Source organism: Pangasianodon hypophthalmus, chromosome 19, assembly GCF_027358585.1.
Source record: "Pangasianodon hypophthalmus isolate fPanHyp1 chromosome 19, fPanHyp1.pri, whole genome shotgun sequence".
Taxonomy (NCBI): Eukaryota; Metazoa; Chordata; class Actinopteri; order Siluriformes; family Pangasiidae; genus Pangasianodon; species Pangasianodon hypophthalmus.
The window spans coordinates 1,266,685-1,286,435 of NC_069728.1; the positions used below are offsets into that span (position 1 = coordinate 1,266,685).

Here is a 19,751-nt window from a genome sequence, read left to right on the forward strand (position 1 = left end):
TGACTCCAGAGTGGTAGGCAGACTCCACCCCCAACAGATACTGGGCAATGTCTTTTGTCACCTTGATAGCTATTGGAAACAGGCAGAGCAGTCGCTATAGGTGTAGGATTTGATTAGATTTAGCAATGGGCTCTAGATTGTATTAAAACCTGTTATTCTCCCACCTTTCTCACTAAGCACAGCTGGAACATTTACAAATTATATCTCTTCTTTTTTTTTTTTTTTTTTAAAGTATCATATGGCACTCTGTTCTTTTTCTTCTGTGGGACCTATAAAAGATATCAGGGTGGGGGTGGGGTTGCTCAAGTCACCTTACACTGAGCCAGATTACTAGTTCCCAATCACTTATAGAGATAGCCATCATCCACCCATCCACTCACTTAGTCAGTCAGCCAGTCACTCAGTCACTCAGTTAGTTAGTGTTTATGCAATGGGCTATAGTTTGTATTAAAACCTGTTATTCTTCCTCCTTTCTCACTAAGCACAGCTGCAACATTTACAAATTACATCTGTTCCCTTTTTTTAAGTACCATATGGCACTGTGCTCTTTTTTCTTCTGTGGGACCTATAAAAGATATCAGGGTGGGGGTGGGGGTGGGGGTGGGGCTGGGGGTGGGGTTGCTCTAGTCACCTTACACTGAGCCAGATTACTAGTTCCCAATCACTTATAGAGATAGCCATCATACACCCATCCACTCACTTAGTCAGTCAGCCAGTCAGTCAGTCACTCAGTTAGTTAGTGTTTATGCAATGGGCTATAGTTTGTATTAAAACCTGTTATTCTCCCTCCTTTCTCACTAAGCACAGCTGAAACATTTACAAATTACATCTGTTCCCTTTTTTTAAGTACCATATGGCACTGTGCTCTTTTTTCTTCTGTGGGATCTATAAAAGATATCAGGGTGGGGATGGGGTTGCTCAAGTCACCTTACACTGAGCCAGATTACTAGTTCCCAATCACTTATAGAGATAGCCATCACTCACTCACTCACTCAGTGTTTAAGCCATCCTAAAGCTGTCTGTGGGGTTGGAGTTGCTTCCCTTACTTCTTTCTAGCCACTCTTATGGTTGTGGTCTTTGTGAAAGAAGAGAAAATAAAACAACTTCTTTCTTTCAACATTTTGAGAAGGTGCACCATCCGTGGAGGTACTGTAATACCAGGTTGATGTGTGGAGTGGATGGAGCCAGCCCCTCTCTCAGCTCTAAAAATCCATTTAATATAGAGTCCTCGAGTAGAGAATGTATCAGACATTCAATAAACACAAGAACAGATAGGACAACTGATCGTAGCCAAAAGGCCGAGAAGCAACAACCAGCATTTTCTTCTTCTTGGTGTTTAATGGCAGATGCCATACAACTTTTAGCTACATTACTGCCACCTACTGACAAGCAGTGTGGGGCAGGATCATAGTCTACCCAACCAGCATGTTCCTCTGGCCTGAAGAACACCCCACAGTAAAGCGGTGACTCCAGAGTGGTAGGCAGACTCCACCCCCAACAGATACTGGGCAATGTCTTTTGTCACCTTGATAGCTATTGGAAACAGGCAGAGCAGTCGCTATAGGTGTAGGATTTGATTAGATTTAGCAATGGGCTCTAGATTGTATTAAAACCTGTTATTCTCCCACCTTTCTCACTAAGCACAGCTGGAACATTTACAAATTATATCTCTTCTTTTTTTTTTTTTTTTTTTTTTTTTTTTTTTAAAGTATCATATGGCACTCTGTTCTTTTTCTTCTGTGGGATCTATAAAAGATATCAGGGTGGGGCTGGGGGTGGGGTTGCTCAAGTCACCTTACACTGAGCCAGATTACTAGTTCCCAATCACTTATAGAGATAGCCATCATACACCCATCCACTCACTTAGTCAGTCAGCCAGTCAGTCAGTCACTCAGTTAGTTAGTGTTTATGCAATGGGCTATAGTTTGTATTAAAACCTGTTATTCTCCCTCCTTTCTCACTAAGCACAGCTGAAACATTTACAAATTACATCTGTTCCCTTTTTTTAAGTACCATATGGCACTGTGCTCTTTTTTCTTCTGTGGGATCTATAAAAGATATCAGGGTGGGGATGGGGTTGCTCAAGTCACCTTACACTGAGCCAGATTACTAGTTCCCAATCACTTATAGAGATAGCCATCACTCACTCACTCACTCACTCAGTGTTTAAGCCATCCTAAAGCTGTCTGTGGGGTTGGAGTTGCTTCCCTTACTTCTTTCTAGCCACTCTTATGGTTGTGGTCTTTGTGAAAGAAGAGAAAATAAAACAACTTCTTTCTTTCAACATTTTGAGAAGGTGCACCATCCGTGGAGGTACTGTAATACCAGGTTGATGTGTGGAGTGGATGGAGCCAGCCCCTCTCTCAGCTCTAAAAATCCATTTAATATAGAGTCCTCGAGGAGAGAATGTATCAGACATTCAATAAACACAAGAACAGATAGGACAACTGATCGTAGCCAAAAGGCCGAGAAGCAACAACCAGCATTTTCTTCTTCTTGGTGTTTAATGGCAGATGCCATACAACTTTTAGCTACATTACTGCCACCTACTGACAAGCAGTGTGGGGCAGGATCATAGTCTACCCAACCAGCATTTTCCTCTGGCCTGAAGAACACCCCACAGTAAAGCGGTGACTCCAGAGTGGTAGGCAGACTCCACCCCCAACAGATACTGGGCAATGTCTTTTGTCACCTTGATAGCTATTGGAAACAGGCAGAGCAGTCGCTATAGGTGTAGGATTTGATTAGATTTAGCAATGGGCTCTAGATTGTATTAAAACCTGTTATTCTCCCACCTTTCTCACTAAGCACAGCTGGAACATTTACAAATTATATCTCTTCTTTTTTTTTTTTTTTTTTTTTTTTTTTTTTAAAGTATCATATGGCACTCTGTTCTTTTTCTTCTGTGGGATCTATAAAAGATATCAGGGTGGGGGTGGGGGTGGGGTTACTCAAGTCACCTTACACTGAGCCAGATTACTAGTTCCCAATCACTTATAGAGATAGCCATCATACACCCATCCACTCACTTAGTCAGTCAGCCAGTCAGTCAGTCACTCAGTTAGTTAGTGTTTATGCAATGGGCTATAGTTTGTATTAAAACCTGTTATTCTCCCTCCTTTCTCACTAAGCACAGCTGAAACATTTACAAATTACATCTGTTCCCTTTTTTTAAGTACCATATGGCACTGTGCTCTTTTTTCTTCTGTGGGATCTATAAAAGATATCAGGGTGGGGATGGGGTTGCTCAAGTCACCTTACACTGAGCCAAATTACTAGTTCCCAATCACTTATAGAGATAGCCATCACTCACTCACTCACTCACTCAGTGTTTAAGCCATCCTAAAGCTGTCTGTGGGGTTGGAGTTGCTTCCCTTACTTCTTTCTAGCCACTCTTATGGTTGTGGTCTTTGTGAAAGAAGAGAAAATAAAACAACTTCTTTCTTTCAACATTTTGAGAAGGTGCACCATCCGTGGAGGTACTGTAATACCAGGTTGATGTGTGGAGTGGATGGAGCCAGCCCCTCTCTCAGCTCTAAAAATCCATTTAATATAGAGTCCTCGAGGAGAGAATGTATCAGACATTCAATAAACACAAGAACAGATAGGACAACTGATCGTAGCCAAAAGGCCGAGAAGCAACAACCAGCATTTTCTTCTTCTTGGTGTTTAATGGCAGATGCCATACAACTTTTAGCTACATTACTGCCACCTACTGACAAGCAGTGTGGGGCAGGATCATAGTCTACCCAACCAGCATTTTCCTCTGGCCTGAAGAACACCCCACAGTAAAGCGGTGACTCCAGAGTGGTAGGCAGACTCCACCCCCAACAGATACTGGGCAATCTCTTTTGTCACCTTGATAGCTATTGGAAACAGGCAGAGCAGTCGCTATAGGTGTAGGATTTGATTAGATTTAGCAATGGGCTCTAGATTGTATTAAAACCTGTTATTCTCCCACCTTTCTCACTAAGCACAGCTGGAACATTTACAAATTATATCTCTTCTTTTTTTTTTTTTTTTTTTAAAGTATCATATGGCACTCTGTTCTTTTTCTTCTGTGGGACCTATAAAAGATATCAGGGTGGGGGTGGGGTTGCTCAAGTCACCTTACACTGAGCCAGATTACTAGTTCCCAATCACTTATAGAGATAGCCATCATACACCCATCCACTCACTTAGTCAGTCAGCCAGTCAGTCAGTCACTCAGTTAGTTAGTGTTTATGCAATGGGCTATAGTTTGTATTAAAACCTGTTATTCTCCCTCCTTTCTCACTAAGCACAGCTGAAACATTTACAAATTACATCTGTTCCCTTTTTTTAAGTACCATATGGCACTGTGCTCTTTTTTCTTCTGTGGGATCTATAAAAGATATCAGGGTGGGGATGGGGTTGCTCAAGTCACCTTACACTGAGCCAGATTACTAGTTCCCAATCACTTATAGAGATAGCCATCACTCACTCACTCACTCACTCAGTGTTTAAGCCATCCTAAAGCTGTCTGTGGGGTTGGAGTTGCTTCCCTTACTTCTTTCTAGCCACTCTTATGGTTGTGGTCTTTGTGAAAGAAGAGAAAATAAAACAACTTCTTTCTTTCAACATTTTGAGAAGGTGCACCATCCGTGGAGGTACTGTAATACCAGGTTGATGTGTGGAGTGGATGGAGCCAGCCCCTCTCTCAGCTCTAAAAATCCATTTAATATAGAGTCCTCGAGGAGAGAATGTATCAGACATTCAATAAACACAAGAACAGATAGGACAACTGATCGTAGCCAAAAGGCCGAGAAGCAACAACCAGCATTTTCTTCTTCTTGGTGTTTAATGGCAGATGCCATACAACTTTTAGCTACATTACTGCCACCTACTGACAAGCAGTGTGGGGCAGGATCATAGTCTACCCAACCAGCATTTTCCTCTGGCCTGAAGAACACCCCACAGTAAAGCGGTGACTCCAGAGTGGTAGGCAGACTCCACCCCCAACAGATACTGGGCAATGTCTTTTGTCACCTTGATAGCTATTGGAAACAGGCAGAGCAGTCGCTATAGGTGTAGGATTTGATTAGATTTAGCAATGGGCTCTAGATTGTATTAAAACCTGTTATTCTCCCACCTTTCTCACTAAGCACAGCTGGAACATTTACAAATTATATCTCTTCTTTTTTTTTTTTTTTTTTAAAGTATCATATGGCACTCTGTTCTTTTTCTTCTGTGGGATCTATAAAAGATATCAGGGTGGGGCTGGGGGTGGGGTTGCTCAAGTCACCTTACACTGAGCCAGATTACTAGTTCCCAATCACTTATAGAGATAGCCATCATCCACCCATCCACTCACTTAGTCAGTCAGCCAGTCAGTCAGTCACTCAGTTAGTTAGTGTTTATGCAATGGGCTATAGTTTGTATTAAAACCTGTTATTCTCCCTCCTTTCTCACTAAGCACAGCTGCAACATTTACAAATTACATCTGTTCCCTTTTTTTAAGTACCATATGGCACTGTGCTCTTTTTTCTTCTGTGGGAGCTATAAAAGATATCAGGGTGGGGATGGGGTTGCTCAAGTCACCTTACACTGAGCCAGATTACTAGTTCCCAATCACTTATAGAGATAGCCATCACTCTCTCACTCACTCAGTGTTTAAGCCATCCTAAAGCTGTCTGTGGGGTTGGAGTTGCTTCCCTTACTTCTTTCTAGCCACTCTTATGGTTGTGGTCTTTGTGAAAGAAGAGAAAATAAAACAACTTCTTTCTTTCAACATTTTGAGAAGGTGCACCATTCGTGGAGGTACTGTAATACCAGGTTGATGTGTGGAGTGGATGGAGTAAGCCCCTCTCTCAGCTCTAAAAAGCCATTTAATATAGAGTCCTCGAGTAGAGAATGTATCAGACATACAATAAACACAAGAACAGATAGGACAACTGATCGTAGCCAAAAGGCTGAGAAGCAACAACCAGCATTTTCTTCTTCTTGGTGTTTAATGGCAGATGCCATACAACTTTTAGCTACATTACTGCCACCTACTGACAAGCAGTGTGGGGCAGGATCATAGTCTTCCCAACCAGCATTTTCCTCTGGCCTGAAGAACACTCCACGGTAAAGCGGTGACTCCAGAGTGGTAGGCAGACTCCACCCCCAACAGATACTGGGCAATCTCTTTTGTCACCTTGATAGCTATTGGAAACAGGCAGAGCAGTAGCTATAGGTGTAGGATTTGATTAGATTTAGCAATGGGCTCTAGATTGTATTAAAACCTGTTATTCTCCCACCTTTCTCACTAAGCACAGCTGGAACATTTACAAATTATATCTCTTCTTTTTTTTTTTTTTTTTTAAAGTATCATATGGCACTCTGTTCTTTTTCTTCTGTGGGACCTATAAAAGATATCAGGGTGGGGGTGGGGTTGCTCAAGTCACCTTACACTGAGCCAGATTACTAGTTCCCAATCACTTATAGAGATAGCCATCATCCACCCATCCACTCACTTAGTCAGTCAGCCAGTCACTCAGTCACTCAGTTAGTTAGTGTTTATGCAATGGGCTATAGTTTGTATTAAAACCTGTTATTCTTCCTCCTTTCTCACTAAGCACAGCTGCAACATTTACAAATTACATCTGTTCCCTTTTTTTAAGTACCATATGGCACTGTGCTCTTTTTTCTTCTGTGGGACCTATAAAAGATATCAGGGTGGGGGTGGGGGTGGGGGTGGGGCTGGGGGTGGGGTTGCTCAAGTCACCTTACACTGAGCCAGATTACTAGTTCCCAATCACTTATAGAGATAGCCATCATACACCCATCCCCTCACTTAGTCAGTCAGCCAGTCAGTCAGTCACTCAGTTAGTTAGTGTTTATGCAATGGGCTATAGTTTGTATTAAAACCTGTTATTCTCCCTCCTTTCTCACTAAGCACAGCTGAAACATTTACAAATTACATCTGTTCCCTTTTTTTAAGTACCATATGGCACTGTGCTCTTTTTTCTTCTGTGGGATCTATAAAAGATATCAGGGTGGGGATGGGGTTGCTCAAGTCACCTTACACTGAGCCAGATTACTAGTTCCCAATCACTTATAGAGATAGCCATCACTCACTCACTCACTCACTCAGTGTTTAAGCCATCCTAAAGCTGTCTGTGGGGTTGGAGTTGCTTCCCTTACTTCTTTCTAGCCACTCTTATGGTTGTGGTCTTTGTGAAAGAAGAGAAAATAAAACAACTTCTTTCTTTCAACATTTTGAGAAGGTGCACCATCCGTGGAGGTACTGTAATACCAGGTTGATGTGTGGAGTGGATGGAGCCAGCCCCTCTCTCAGCTCTAAAAATCCATTTAATATAGAGTCCTCGAGGAGAGAATGTATCAGACATTCAATAAACACAAGAACAGATAGGACAACTGATCGTAGCCAAAAGGCCGAGAAGCAACAACCAGCATTTTCTTCTTCTTGGTGTTTAATGGCAGATGCCATACAACTTTTAGCTACATTACTGCCACCTACTGACAAGCAGTGTGGGGCAGGATCATAGTCTACCCAACCAGCATTTTCCTCTGGCCTGAAGAACACCCCACAGTAAAGCGGTGACTCCAGAGTGGTAGGCAGACTCCACCCCCAACAGATACTGGGCAATGTCTTTTGTCACCTTGATAGCTATTGGAAACAGGCAGAGCAGTCGCTATAGGTGTAGGATTTGATTAGATTTAGCAATGGGCTCTAGATTGTATTAAAACCTGTTATTCTCCCACCTTTCTCACTAAGCACAGCTGGAACATTTACAAATTATATCTCTTCTTTTTTTTTTTTTTTTTTAAAGTATCATATGGCACTCTGTTCTTTTTCTTCTGTGGGATCTATAAAAGATATCAGGGTGGGGCTGGGGGTGGGGTTGCTCAAGTCACCTTACACTGAGCCAGATTACTAGTTCCCAATCACTTATAGAGATAGCCATCATCCACCCATCCACTCACTTAGTCAGTCAGCCAGTCAGTCAGTCACTCAGTTAGTTAGTGTTTATGCAATGGGCTATAGTTTGTATTAAAACCTGTTATTCTCCCTCCTTTCTCACTAAGCACAGCTGAAACATTTACAAATTACATCTGTTCCCTTTTTTTAAGTACCATATGGCACTGTGCTCTTTTTTCTTCTGTGGGAGCTATAAAAGATATCAGGGTGGGGATGGGGTTGCTCAAGTCACCTTACACTGAGCCAGATTACTAGTTCCCAATCACTTATAGAGATAGCCATCACTCTCTCACTCACTCAGTGTTTAAGCCATCCTAAAGCTGTCTGTGGGGTTGGAGTTGCTTCCCTTACTTCTTTCTAGCCACTCTTATGGTTGTGGTCTTTGTGAAAGAAGAGAAAATAAAACAACTTCTTTCTTTCAACATTTTGAGAAGGTGCACCATTCGTGGAGGTACTGTAATACCAGGTTGATGTGTGGAGTGGATGGAGTAAGCCCCTCTCTCAGCTCTAAAAAGCCATTTAATATAGAGTCCTCGAGTAGAGAATGTATCAGACATACAATAAACACAAGAACAGATAGGACAACTGATCGTAGCCAAAAGGCTGAGAAGCAACAACCAGCATTTTCTTCTTCTTGGTGTTTAATGGCAGATGCCATACAACTTTTAGCTACATTACTGCCACCTACTGACAAGCAGTGTGGGGCAGGATCATAGTCTTCCCAACCAGCATTTTCCTCTGGCCTGAAGAACACTCCACGGTAAAGCGGTGACTCCAGAGTGGTAGGCAGACTCCACCCCCAACAGATACTGGGCAATCTCTTTTGTCACCTTGATAGCTATTGGAAACAGGCAGAGCAGTAGCTATAGGTGTAGGATTTGATTAGATTTAGCAATGGGCTCTAGATTGTATTAAAACCTGTTATTCTCCCACCTTTCTCACTAAGCACAGCTGGAACATTTACAAATTATATCTCTTCTTTTTTTTTTTTTTTTTTAAAGTATCATATGGCACTCTGTTCTTTTTCTTCTGTGGGACCTATAAAAGATATCAGGGTGGGGGTGGGGTTGCTCAAGTCACTTATAGAGATAGCCATCATCCACCCATCCACTCACTTAGTCAGTCAGCCAGTCACTCAGTTAGTTAGTGTTTATGCAATGGGCTATAGTTTGTATTAAAACCTGTTATTCTTCCTCCTTTCTCACTAAGCACAGCTGCAACATTTACAAATTACATCTGTTCCCTTTTTTTAAGTACCATATGGCACTGTGCTCTTTTTTCTTCTGTGGGATCTATAAAAGATATCAGGGTGGGGATGGGGTTGCTCAAGTCACCTTACACTGAGCCAGATTACTAGTTCCCAATCACTTATAGAGATAGCCATCACTCACTCACTCACTCACTCAGTGTTTAAGCCATCCTAAAGCTGTCTGTGGGGTTGGAGTTGCTTCCCTTACTTCTTTCTAGCCACTCTTATGGTTGTGGTCTTTGTGAAAGAAGAGAAAATAAAACAACTTCTTTCTTTCAACATTTTGAGAAGGTGCACCATCCGTGGAGGTACTGTAATACCAGGTTGATGTGTGGAGTGGATGGAGCCAGCCCCTCTCTCAGCTCTAAAAATCCATTTAATATAGAGTCCTCGAGGAGAGAATGTATCAGACATTCAATAAACACAAGAACAGATAGGACAACTGATCGTAGCCAAAAGGCCGAGAAGCAACAACCAGCATTTTCTTCTTCTTGGTGTTTAATGGCAGATGCCATACAACTTTTAGCTACATTACTGCCACCTACTGACAAGCAATGTGGGGCAGGATCATAGTCTACCCAACCAGCATTTTCCTCTGGCCTGAAGAACACCCCACAGTAAAGCGGTGACTCCAGAGTGGTAGGCAGACTCCACCCCCAACAGATACTGGGCAATGTCTTTTGTCACCTTGATAGCTATTGGAAACAGGCAGAGCAGTCGCTATAGGTGTAGGATTTGATTAGATTTAGCAATGGGCTCTAGATTGTATTAAAACCTGTTATTCTCCCACCTTTCTCACTAAGCACAGCTGGAACATTTACAAATTATATCTCTTCTTTTTTTTTTTTTTTTTTTAAAGTATCATATGGCACTCTGTTCTTTTTCTTCTGTGGGATCTATAAAAGATATCAGGGTGGGGCTGGGGGTGGGGTTGCTCAAGTCACCTTACACTGAGCCAGATTACTAGTTCCCAATCACTTATAGAGATAGCCATCATCCACCCATCCACTCACTTAGTCAGTCAGCCAGTCAGTCAGTCACTCAGTTAGTTAGTGTTTATGCAATGGGCTATAGTTTGTATTAAAACCTGTTATTCTCCCTCCTTTCTCACTAAGCACAGCTGCAACATTTACAAATTACATCTGTTCCCTTTTTTTAAGTACCATATGGCACTGTGCTCTTTTTTCTTCTGTGGGAGCTATAAAAGATATCAGGGTGGGGATGGGGTTGCTCAAGTCACCTTACACTGAGCCAGATTACTAGTTCCCAATCACTTATAGAGATAGCCATCACTCTCTCACTCACTCAGTGTTTAAGCCATCCTAAAGCTGTCTGTGGGGTTGGAGTTGCTTCCCTTACTTCTTTCTAGCCACTCTTATGGTTGTGGTCTTTGTGAAAGAAGAGAAAATAAAACAACTTCTTTCTTTCAACATTTTGAGAAGGTGCACCATTCGTGGAGGTACTGTAATACCAGGTTGATGTGTGGAGTGGATGGAGTAAGCCCCTCTCTCAGCTCTAAAAAGCCATTTAATATAGAGTCCTCGAGTAGAGAATGTATCAGACATACAATAAACACAAGAACAGATAGGACAACTGATCGTAGCCAAAAGGCTGAGAAGCAACAACCAGCATTTTCTTCTTCTTGGTGTTTAATGGCAGATGCCATACAACTTTTAGCTACATTACTGCCACCTACTGACAAGCAGTGTGGGGCAGGATCATAGTCTTCCCAACCAGCATTTTCCTCTGGCCTGAAGAACACTCCACGGTAAAGCGGTGACTCCAGAGTGGTAGGCAGACTCCACCCCCAACAGATACTGGGCAATCTCTTTTGTCACCTTGATAGCTATTGGAAACAGGCAGAGCAGTAGCTATAGGTGTAGGATTTGATTAGATTTAGCAATGGGCTCTAGATTGTATTAAAACCTGTTATTCTCCCACCTTTCTCACTAAGCACAGCTGGAACATTTACAAATTATATCTCTTCTTTTTTTTTTTTTTTTTTAAAGTATCATATGGCACTCTGTTCTTTTTCTTCTGTGGGACCTATAAAAGATATCAGGGTGGGGGTGGGGTTGCTCAAGTCACCTTACACTGAGCCAGATTACTAGTTCCCAATCACTTATAGAGATAGCCATCATCCACCCATCCACTCACTTAGTCAGTCAGCCAGTCACTCAGTCACTCAGTTAGTTAGTGTTTATGCAATGGGCTATAGTTTGTATTAAAACCTGTTATTCTTCCTCCTTTCTCACTAAGCACAGCTGCAACATTTACAAATTACATCTGTTCCCTTTTTTTAAGTACCATATGGCACTGTGCTCTTTTTTCTTCTGTGGGACCTATAAAAGATATCAGGGTGGGGGTGGGGGTGGGGGTGGGGGTGGGGCTGGGGGTGGGGTTGCTCAAGTCACCTTACACTGAGCCAGATTACTAGTTCCCAATCACTTATAGAGATAGCCATCATACACCCATCCACTCACTTAGTCAGTCAGCCAGTCAGTCAGTCACTCAGTTAGTTAGTGTTTATGCAATGGGCTATAGTTTGTATTAAAACCTGTTATTCTCCCTCCTTTCTCACTAAGCACAGCTGAAACATTTACAAATTACATCTGTTCCCTTTTTTTAAGTACCATATGGCACTGTGCTCTTTTTTCTTCTGTGGGATCTATAAAAGATATCAGGGTGGGGATGGGGTTGCTCAAGTCACCTTACACTGAGCCAGATTACTAGTTCCCAATCACTTATAGAGATAGCCATCACTCACTCACTCACTCACTCAGTGTTTAAGCCATCCTAAAGCTGTCTGTGGGGTTGGAGTTGCTTCCCTTACTTCTTTCTAGCCACTCTTATGGTTGTGGTCTTTGTGAAAGAAGAGAAAATAAAACAACTTCTTTCTTTCAACATTTTGAGAAGGTGCACCATCCGTGGAGGTACTGTAATACCAGGTTGATGTGTGGAGTGGATGGAGCCAGCCCCTCTCTCAGCTCTAAAAATCCATTTAATATAGAGTCCTCGAGGAGAGAATGTATCAGACATTCAATAAACACAAGAACAGATAGGACAACTGATCGTAGCCAAAAGGCCGAGAAGCAACAACCAGCATTTTCTTCTTCTTGGTGTTTAATGGCAGATGCCATACAACTTTTAGCTACATTACTGCCACCTACTGACAAGCAGTGTGGGGCAGGATCATAGTCTACCCAACCAGCATTTTCCTCTGGCCTGAAGAACACCCCACAGTAAAGCGGTGACTCCAGAGTGGTAGGCAGACTCCACCCCCAACAGATACTGGGCAATGTCTTTTGTCACCTTGATAGCTATTGGAAACAGGCAGAGCAGTCGCTATAGGTGTAGGATTTGATTAGATTTAGCAATGGGCTCTAGATTGTATTAAAACCTGTTATTCTCCCACCTTTCTCACTAAGCACAGCTGGAACATTTACAAATTATATCTCTTCTTTTTTTTTTTTTTTTTTAAAGTATCATATGGCACTCTGTTCTTTTTCTTCTGTGGGATCTATAAAAGATATCAGGGTGGGGCTGGGGGTGGGGTTGCTCAAGTCACCTTACACTGAGCCAGATTACTAGTTCCCAATCACTTATAGAGATAGCCATCATCCACCCATCCACTCACTTAGTCAGTCAGCCAGTCAGTCAGTCACTCAGTTAGTTAGTGTTTATGCAATGGGCTATAGTTTGTATTAAAACCTGTTATTCTCCCTCCTTTCTCACTAAGCACAGCTGAAACATTTACAAATTACATCTGTTCCCTTTTTTTAAGTACCATATGGCACTGTGCTCTTTTTTCTTCTGTGGGATCTATAAAAGATATCAGGGTGGGGATGGGGTTGCTCAAGTCACCTTACACTGAGCCAGATTACTAGTTCCCAATCACTTATAGAGATAGCCATCACTCACTCACTCACTCAGTGTTTAAGCCATCCTAAAGCTGTCTGTGGGGTTGGAGTTGCTTCCCTTACTTCTTTCTAGCCACTCTTATGGTTGTGGTCTTTGTGAAAGAAGAGAAAATAAAACAACTTCTTTCTTTCAACATTTTGAGAAGGTGCACCATCCGTGGAGGTACTGTAATACCAGGTTGATGTGTGGAGTGGATGGAGCCAGCCCCTCTCTCAGCTCTAAAAATCCATTTAATATAGAGTCCTCGAGTAGAGAATGTATCAGACATTCAATAAACACAAGAACAGATAGGACAACTGATCGTAGCCAAAAGGCCGAGAAGCAACAACCAGCATTTTCTTCTTCTTGGTGTTTAATGGCAGATGCCATACAACTTTTAGCTACATTACTGCCACCTACTGACAAGCAGTGTGGGGCAGGATCATAGTCTACCCAACCAGCATGTTCCTCTGGCCTGAAGAACACCCCACAGTAAAGCGGTGACTCCAGAGTGGTAGGCAGACTCCACCCCCAACAGATACTGGGCAATGTCTTTTGTCACCTTGATAGCTATTGGAAACAGGCAGAGCAGTCGCTATAGGTGTAGGATTTGATTAGATTTAGCAATGGGCTCTAGATTGTATTAAAACCTGTTATTCTCCCACCTTTCTCACTAAGCACAGCTGGAACATTTACAAATTATATCTCTTCTTTTTTTTTTTTTTTTTTTTTTTTTTTTTTTAAAGTATCATATGGCACTCTGTTCTTTTTCTTCTGTGGGATCTATAAAAGATATCAGGGTGGGGCTGGGGGTGGGGTTGCTCAAGTCACCTTACACTGAGCCAGATTACTAGTTCCCAATCACTTATAGAGATAGCCATCATACACCCATCCACTCACTTAGTCAGTCAGCCAGTCAGTCAGTCACTCAGTTAGTTAGTGTTTATGCAATGGGCTATAGTTTGTATTAAAACCTGTTATTCTCCCTCCTTTCTCACTAAGCACAGCTGAAACATTTACAAATTACATCTGTTCCCTTTTTTTAAGTACCATATGGCACTGTGCTCTTTTTTCTTCTGTGGGATCTATAAAAGATATCAGGGTGGGGATGGGGTTGCTCAAGTCACCTTACACTGAGCCAGATTACTAGTTCCCAATCACTTATAGAGATAGCCATCACTCACTCACTCACTCACTCAGTGTTTAAGCCATCCTAAAGCTGTCTGTGGGGTTGGAGTTGCTTCCCTTACTTCTTTCTAGCCACTCTTATGGTTGTGGTCTTTGTGAAAGAAGAGAAAATAAAACAACTTCTTTCTTTCAACATTTTGAGAAGGTGCACCATCCGTGGAGGTACTGTAATACCAGGTTGATGTGTGGAGTGGATGGAGCCAGCCCCTCTCTCAGCTCTAAAAATCCATTTAATATAGAGTCCTCGAGGAGAGAATGTATCAGACATTCAATAAACACAAGAACAGATAGGACAACTGATCGTAGCCAAAAGGCCGAGAAGCAACAACCAGCATTTTCTTCTTCTTGGTGTTTAATGGCAGATGCCATACAACTTTTAGCTACATTACTGCCACCTACTGACAAGCAGTGTGGGGCAGGATCATAGTCTACCCAACCAGCATTTTCCTCTGGCCTGAAGAACACCCCACAGTAAAGCGGTGACTCCAGAGTGGTAGGCAGACTCCACCCCCAACAGATACTGGGCAATGTCTTTTGTCACCTTGATAGCTATTGGAAACAGGCAGAGCAGTAGCTATAGGTGTAGGATTTGATTAGATTTAGCAATGGGCTCTAGATTGTATTAAAACCTGTTATTCTCCCACCTTTCTCACTAAGCACAGCTGGAACATTTACAAATTATATCTCTTCTTTTTTTTTTTTTTTTTTTTTTTTTTTTTTAAAGTATCATATGGCACTCTGTTCTTTTTCTTCTGTGGGATCTATAAAAGATATCAGGGTGGGGGTGGGGGTGGGGTTACTCAAGTCACCTTACACTGAGCCAGATTACTAGTTCCCAATCACTTATAGAGATAGCCATCATACACCCATCCACTCACTTAGTCAGTCAGCCAGTCAGTCAGTCACTCAGTTAGTTAGTGTTTATGCAATGGGCTATAGTTTGTATTAAAACCTGTTATTCTCCCTCCTTTCTCACTAAGCACAGCTGAAACATTTACAAATTACATCTGTTCCCTTTTTTTAAGTACCATATGGCACTGTGCTCTTTTTTCTTCTGTGGGATCTATAAAAGATATCAGGGTGGGGATGGGGTTGCTCAAGTCACCTTACACTGAGCCAAATTACTAGTTCCCAATCACTTATAGAGATAGCCATCACTCACTCACTCACTCACTCAGTGTTTAAGCCATCCTAAAGCTGTCTGTGGGGTTGGAGTTGCTTCCCTTACTTCTTTCTAGCCACTCTTATGGTTGTGGTCTTTGTGAAAGAAGAGAAAATAAAACAACTTCTTTCTTTCAACATTTTGAGAAGGTGCACCATCCGTGGAGGTACTGTAATACCAGGTTGATGTGTGGAGTGGATGGAGCCAGCCCCTCTCTCAGCTCTAAAAATCCATTTAATATAGAGTCCTCGAGGAGAGAATGTATCAGACATTCAATAAACACAAGAACAGATAGGACAACTGATCGTAGCCAAAAGGCCGAGAAGCAACAACCAGCATTTTCTTCTTCTTGGTGTTTAATGGCAGATGCCATACAACTTTTAGCTACATTACTGCCACCTACTGACAAGCAGTGTGGGGCAGGATCATAGTCTACCCAACCAGCATTTTCCTCTGGCCTGAAGAACACCCCACAGTAAAGCGGTGACTCCAGAGTGGTAGGCAGACTCCACCCCCAACAGATACTGGGCAATCTCTTTTGTCACCTTGATAGCTATTGGAAACAGGCAGAGCAGTCGCTATAGGTGTAGGATTTGATTAGATTTAGCAATGGGCTCTAGATTGTATTAAAACCTGTTATTCTCCCACCTTTCTCACTAAGCACAGCTGGAACATTTACAAATTATATCTCTTCTTTTTTTTTTTTTTTTTTTAAAGTATCATATGGCACTCTGTTCTTTTTCTTCTGTGGGACCTATAAAAGATATCAGGGTGGGGGTGGGGTTGCTCAAGTCACCTTACACTGAGCCAGATTACTAGTTCCCAATCACTTATAGAGATAGCCATCATACACCCATCCACTCACTTAGTCAGTCAGCCAGTCAGTCAGTCACTCAGTTAGTTAGTGTTTATGCAATGGGCTATAGTTTGTATTAAAACCTGTTATTCTCCCTCCTTTCTCACTAAGCACAGCTGAAACATTTACAAATTACATCTGTTCCCTTTTTTTAAGTACCATATGGCACTGTGCTCTTTTTTCTTCTGTGGGATCTATAAAAGATATCAGGGTGGGGATGGGGTTGCTCAAGTCACCTTACACTGAGCCAGATTACTAGTTCCCAATCACTTATAGAGATAGCCATCACTCACTCACTCACTCACTCAGTGTTTAAGCCATCCTAAAGCTGTCTGTGGGGTTGGAGTTGCTTCCCTTACTTCTTTCTAGCCACTCTTATGGTTGTGGTCTTTGTGAAAGAAGAGAAAATAAAACAACTTCTTTCTTTCAACATTTTGAGAAGGTGCACCATCCGTGGAGGTACTGTAATACCAGGTTGATGTGTGGAGTGGATGGAGCCAGCCCCTCTCTCAGCTCTAAAAATCCATTTAATATAGAGTCCTCGAGGAGAGAATGTATCAGACATTCAATAAACACAAGAACAGATAGGACAACTGATCGTAGCCAAAAGGCCGAGAAGCAACAACCAGCATTTTCTTCTTCTTGGTGTTTAATGGCAGATGCCATACAACTTTTAGCTACATTACTGCCACCTACTGACAAGCAGTGTGGGGCAGGATCATAGTCTACCCAACCAGCATTTTCCTCTGGCCTGAAGAACACCCCACAGTAAAGCGGTGACTCCAGAGTGGTAGGCAGACTCCACCCCCAACAGATACTGGGCAATGTCTTTTGTCACCTTGATAGCTATTGGAAACAGGCAGAGCAGTCGCTATAGGTGTAGGATTTGATTAGATTTAGCAATGGGCTCTAGATTGTATTAAAACCTGTTATTCTCCCACCTTTCTCACTAAGCACAGCTGGAACATTTACAAATTATATCTCTTCTTTTTTTTTTTTTTTTTTAAAGTATCATATGGCACTCTGTTCTTTTTCTTCTGTGGGATCTATAAAAGATATCAGGGTGGGGCTGGGGGTGGGGTTGCTCAAGTCACCTTACACTGAGCCAGATTACTAGTTCCCAATCACTTATAGAGATAGCCATCATCCACCCATCCACTCACTTAGTCAGTCAGCCAGTCAGTCAGTCACTCAGTTAGTTAGTGTTTATGCAATGGGCTATAGTTTGTATTAAAACCTGTTATTCTCCCTCCTTTCTCACTAAGCACAGCTGCAACATTTACAAATTACATCTGTTCCCTTTTTTTAAGTACCATATGGCACTGTGCTCTTTTTTCTTCTGTGGGAGCTATAAAAGATATCAGGGTGGGGATGGGGTTGCTCAAGTCACCTTACACTGAGCCAGATTACTAGTTCCCAATCACTTATAGAGATAGCCATCACTCTCTCACTCACTCAGTGTTTAAGCCATCCTAAAGCTGTCTGTGGGGTTGGAGTTGCTTCCCTTACTTCTTTCTAGCCACTCTTATGGTTGTGGTCTTTGTGAAAGAAGAGAAAATAAAACAACTTCTTTCTTTCAACATTTTGAGAAGGTGCACCATTCGTGGAGGTACTGTAATACCAGGTTGATGTGTGGAGTGGATGGAGTAAGCCCCTCTCTCAGCTCTAAAAAGCCATTTAATATAGAGTCCTCGAGTAGAGAATGTATCAGACATACAATAAACACAAGAACAGATAGGACAACTGATCGTAGCCAAAAGGCTGAGAAGCAACAACCAGCATTTTCTTCTTCTTGGTGTTTAATGGCAGATGCCATACAACTTTTAGCTACATTACTGCCACCTACTGACAAGCAGTGTGGGGCAGGATCATAGTCTTCCCAACCAGCATTTTCCTCTGGCCTGAAGAACACTCCACGGTAAAGCGGTGACTCCAGAGTGGTAGGCAGACTCCACCCCCAACAGATACTGGGCAATCTCTTTTGTCACCTTGATAGCTATTGGAAACAGGCAGAGCAGTAGCTATAGGTGTAGGATTTGATTAGATTTAGCAATGGGCTCTAGATTGTATTAAAACCTGTTATTCTCCCACCTTTCTCACTAAGCACAGCTGGAACATTTACAAATTATATCTCTTCTTTTTTTTTTTTTTTTTTAAAGTATCATATGGCACTCTGTTCTTTTTCTTCTGTGGGACCTATAAAAGATATCAGGGTGGGGGTGGGGTTGCTCAAGTCACCTTACACTGAGCCAGATTACTAGTTCCCAATCACTTATAGAGATAGCCATCATCCACCCATCCACTCACTTAGTCAGTCAGCCAGTCACTCAGTCACTCAGTTAGTTAGTGTTTATGCAATGGGCTATAGTTTGTATTAAAACCTGTTATTCTTCCTCCTTTCTCACTAAGCACAGCTGCAACATTTACAAATTACATCTGTTCCCTTTTTTTAAGTACCATATGGCACTGTGCTCTTTTTTCTTCTGTGGGACCTATAAAAGATATCAGGGTGGGGGTGGGGGTGGGGGTGGGGCTGGGGGTGGGGTTGCTCAAGTCACCTTACACTGAGCCAGATTACTAGTTCCCAATCACTTATAGAGATAGCCATCATACACCCATCCCCTCACTTAGTCAGTCAGCCAGTCAGTCAGTCACTCAGTTAGTTAGTGTTTATGCAATGGGCTATAGTTTGTATTAAAACCTGTTATTCTCCCTCCTTTCTCACTAAGCACAGCTGAAACATTTACAAATTACATCTGTTCCCTTTTTTTAAGTACCATATGGCACTGTGCTCTTTTTTCTTCTGTGGGATCTATAAAAGATATCAGGGTGGGGATGGGGTTGCTCAAGTCACCTTACACTGAGCCAGATTACTAGTTCCCAATCACTTATAGAGATAGCCATCACTCACTCACTCACTCACTCAGTGTTTAAGCCATCCTAAAGCTGTCTGTGGGGTTGGAGTTGCTTCCCTTACTTCTTTCTAGCCACTCTTATGGTTGTGGTCTTTGTGAAAGAAGAGAAAATAAAACAACTTCTTTCTTTCAACATTTTGAGAAGGTGCACCATCCGTGGAGGTACTGTAATACCAGGTTGATGTGTGGAGTGGATGGAGCCAGCCCCTCTCTCAGCTCTAAAAATCCATTTAATATAGAGTCCTCGAGGAGAGAATGTATCAGACATTCAATAAACACAAGAACAGATAGGACAACTGATCGTAGCCAAAAGGCCGAGAAGCAACAACCAGCATTTTCTTCTTCTTGGTGTTTAATGGCAGATGCCATACAACTTTTAGCTACATTACTGCCACCTACTGACAAGCAGTGTGGGGCAGGATCATAGTCTACCCAACCAGCATTTTCCTCTGGCCTGAAGAACACCCCACAGTAAAGCGGTGACTCCAGAGTGGTAGGCAGACTCCACCCCCAACAGATACTGGGCAATGTCTTTT

The 19,751-nt window shown here is 42.2% G+C and overlaps 16 non-coding genes across 16 annotated transcripts; all 16 read right to left on the reverse strand.

Moving 5' to 3' along the window:
- Positions 1 to 1,124: 1,124 nt before the first annotated feature.
- LOC128321866 (U2 spliceosomal RNA) lies at positions 1,125 to 1,310 on the reverse strand. The gene has a single exon (XR_008305385.1). It is a non-coding gene; the product is annotated as a U2 spliceosomal RNA (small nuclear RNA).
- A 981-nt stretch (positions 1,311 to 2,291) lies between these two features.
- LOC128321870 (U2 spliceosomal RNA) lies at positions 2,292 to 2,477 on the reverse strand. The gene has a single exon (XR_008305389.1). It is a non-coding gene; the product is annotated as a U2 spliceosomal RNA (small nuclear RNA).
- Positions 2,478 to 3,457: 980 nt separating this feature from the next.
- LOC128321871 (U2 spliceosomal RNA) lies at positions 3,458 to 3,643 on the reverse strand. Its single transcript, XR_008305390.1, has one exon. It is a non-coding gene; the product is annotated as a U2 spliceosomal RNA (small nuclear RNA).
- A 963-nt stretch (positions 3,644 to 4,606) lies between these two features.
- Positions 4,607 to 4,792, reverse strand: LOC128321872 (U2 spliceosomal RNA). Its single transcript, XR_008305391.1, has one exon. It is a non-coding gene; the product is annotated as a U2 spliceosomal RNA (small nuclear RNA).
- A 964-nt stretch (positions 4,793 to 5,756) lies between these two features.
- On the reverse strand, positions 5,757 to 5,942 carry LOC128321810 (U2 spliceosomal RNA). The gene has a single exon (XR_008305330.1). It is a non-coding gene; the product is annotated as a U2 spliceosomal RNA (small nuclear RNA).
- Positions 5,943 to 7,224: 1,282 nt separating this feature from the next.
- On the reverse strand, positions 7,225 to 7,410 carry LOC128321873 (U2 spliceosomal RNA). The gene has a single exon (XR_008305392.1). It is a non-coding gene; the product is annotated as a U2 spliceosomal RNA (small nuclear RNA).
- Positions 7,411 to 8,374: 964 nt separating this feature from the next.
- On the reverse strand, positions 8,375 to 8,560 carry LOC128321811 (U2 spliceosomal RNA). The gene has a single exon (XR_008305331.1). It is a non-coding gene; the product is annotated as a U2 spliceosomal RNA (small nuclear RNA).
- Positions 8,561 to 9,480: 920 nt separating this feature from the next.
- Positions 9,481 to 9,666, reverse strand: LOC128321874 (U2 spliceosomal RNA). The gene has a single exon (XR_008305393.1). It is a non-coding gene; the product is annotated as a U2 spliceosomal RNA (small nuclear RNA).
- Positions 9,667 to 10,631: 965 nt separating this feature from the next.
- Positions 10,632 to 10,817, reverse strand: LOC128321812 (U2 spliceosomal RNA). Its single transcript, XR_008305332.1, has one exon. It is a non-coding gene; the product is annotated as a U2 spliceosomal RNA (small nuclear RNA).
- Positions 10,818 to 12,105: 1,288 nt separating this feature from the next.
- On the reverse strand, positions 12,106 to 12,291 carry LOC128321875 (U2 spliceosomal RNA). The gene has a single exon (XR_008305394.1). It is a non-coding gene; the product is annotated as a U2 spliceosomal RNA (small nuclear RNA).
- Positions 12,292 to 13,255: 964 nt separating this feature from the next.
- On the reverse strand, positions 13,256 to 13,441 carry LOC128321867 (U2 spliceosomal RNA). The gene has a single exon (XR_008305386.1). It is a non-coding gene; the product is annotated as a U2 spliceosomal RNA (small nuclear RNA).
- Positions 13,442 to 14,422: 981 nt separating this feature from the next.
- On the reverse strand, positions 14,423 to 14,608 carry LOC128321877 (U2 spliceosomal RNA). Its single transcript, XR_008305396.1, has one exon. It is a non-coding gene; the product is annotated as a U2 spliceosomal RNA (small nuclear RNA).
- A 980-nt stretch (positions 14,609 to 15,588) lies between these two features.
- On the reverse strand, positions 15,589 to 15,774 carry LOC128321878 (U2 spliceosomal RNA). The gene has a single exon (XR_008305397.1). It is a non-coding gene; the product is annotated as a U2 spliceosomal RNA (small nuclear RNA).
- Positions 15,775 to 16,737: 963 nt separating this feature from the next.
- On the reverse strand, positions 16,738 to 16,923 carry LOC128321879 (U2 spliceosomal RNA). The gene has a single exon (XR_008305398.1). It is a non-coding gene; the product is annotated as a U2 spliceosomal RNA (small nuclear RNA).
- A 964-nt stretch (positions 16,924 to 17,887) lies between these two features.
- LOC128321813 (U2 spliceosomal RNA) lies at positions 17,888 to 18,073 on the reverse strand. The gene has a single exon (XR_008305333.1). It is a non-coding gene; the product is annotated as a U2 spliceosomal RNA (small nuclear RNA).
- A 1,282-nt stretch (positions 18,074 to 19,355) lies between these two features.
- LOC128321880 (U2 spliceosomal RNA) lies at positions 19,356 to 19,541 on the reverse strand. Its single transcript, XR_008305399.1, has one exon. It is a non-coding gene; the product is annotated as a U2 spliceosomal RNA (small nuclear RNA).
- Between the last annotated feature and the right edge of the window lie 210 nt (positions 19,542 to 19,751).